Source organism: Antrostomus carolinensis, unplaced genomic scaffold (genome assembly GCF_000700745.2).
Source record: "Antrostomus carolinensis isolate BGI_N321 unplaced genomic scaffold, ASM70074v2 scaffold40575, whole genome shotgun sequence".
Lineage (NCBI taxonomy): Eukaryota > Metazoa > Chordata > Aves > Caprimulgiformes > Caprimulgidae > Antrostomus > Antrostomus carolinensis.
In genome coordinates, this window is record NW_010319271.1 from 3,441 (window position 1) to 5,358 (window position 1,918).

Consider the following 1,918-nt stretch of genomic DNA (forward strand, 5'->3'; position numbering starts at 1 on the left):
ATCCCCTCTCAGGCTGCTCTTCTCCAGGCTGAACAGTCCCAGCTCTCTCAGCCTCTCCTCATCAGGCAGATGCTCCAGGCCCCTCAAGTTCACAACTCCAGTCACCCCAGGTCACCAGGAGCCACCACACACGAGCTTTTTTGAGGCAGCACAAGCCAAATCTACAGGTTGAGCACCCAAACCACTCATCTCGGGTCTGTCCACAGATGTTGGTGAATCACCACCACGAATGAACCCACAGCAAACAGCCCCAGCACCCATCACCCCTCACAGCCACCTCCCCTTGTCCCCTCCCCTTGGTGGCACGTCACTGGTCTGTCCCTCTTTCAGCACTTGCAAAGACAACAAGGGAGTGAGTCCTCTCACACATCTCCACTCTGGCTGCCCCCAACTCTCTGACCAGCAAAGAATTAACACCAGCCCCACAACAACAACAGCAACAACAACAACAACAGCAACAGCAACAACAACAAGGGGTGGACGTGTCCTTTCCCCAGCGAGGAGGAGCTGGTGCCTTGAGGGTGGGGCAATAAGCTTTGTCCTGTGATGTCTGATGTGACCCTGGAGGGTGTTTTATAGAATCCCAGACTGGTTTGGGTTGGAAGGGACCTTAAAGCTCATCCAGTCCCAACCCCCCTGCCATCAGCAGGGACACCTTCCACTAGACCAGGTTGCTCAAAGCCTCATCCAGCCTGGACACAAACACTTCCAGGGAGGAGCAGCCACAACTTATGTGCAGAGAGGGGGACAAGAGAGGAAGCAGAGCCACAAGGCTTGATTTTCCTCCTCTCAATTTCAATTCTGAGCCTTTACCCCACTGTCTTGATTTTCTTCCTCTTAATTTTAACTAAGAGCTTTTTGCTTCTCCATCAGCTCCTCCACTGAGCTCCAGCACACGCCTGGCACGAGGAGAAGATGGGATCTCACAGGATGTCATGTCCTGAGCGAGGCAGCAAGACACAACTTGCTCCTCTGGGAGGTTACCAGGAAGAAGTTTTGTCTTTTCTAAGCCTGTGAGGGCAAGAGTTTTGTGGTGGAAAAATCAAATGTCCTCCATGGATGAGCTTCTCACACTCCTTGGTGGGCACACGCTTCACAAATCCAGCCTGGGAGCTGCACACTCACCCTCAAACCTCGTTCCTCTCGGATTCACCACCACAAACTCACCCATTTTTGGGTCCTCCTCAGGGTCAGGAGCTCCACACTCTGCCCATACACACATCAGTGCCTTTCTCAGCATGAACCAGCTGCTGAGGAAGCTCCTGAGCTGTGAAACTCCAAGTGTCCTCGATCCACCTCCCAGTTCCCACTCTGTTCCCAGCTGTATTGAACTGGGAGCTGGGGAAGGACTTTTCATAAGGGCAGTTAATGACAGAACAAGGGGAAATGGGTTTAAGCTGAAAGAGGGGAGGTTTAGATGAGATATTAGGAAGAAGTTCTTCACTGTGAGGGTGGTCAGACACTGGAACAGGTTGCCCAAGGAAGTTGTTGATGCCCCCTCCCTGGAAGTGTTGAAGGCCAGGCTGGATGAGGCTTTGAGCAACCTGGTCTAGTGGAAGGTGTCCCTGCTGCTGGCAGGGGGGTTGGGACTGGATGAGCTTTAAGGTCCCTTCCCACCCAAACCAGTCTGGGGCTCTATGATTAATTGCTCCCCCAGATCCAGCCTGTGCTGAGCATCAGTTCACACCACAAATGACTAGGTGAGGATCTGTCCCACGGCAGCAACACTCGGGTCCTGCTCAGCATAAAAACCAGAGGATCTGCCCCGAAATTTTTAATTCCAGGACTTGACAGGCAGAGTTTGGATAATATTTTCTGGTAGTGGTTGAATTCCCTTCGCTGTGACACTCTGTAGGGATAACACACAGGGTGGTTTGGGAGCTGAGGGAGAGCTGGGGAAGGGTGCTGAGCACAGGGC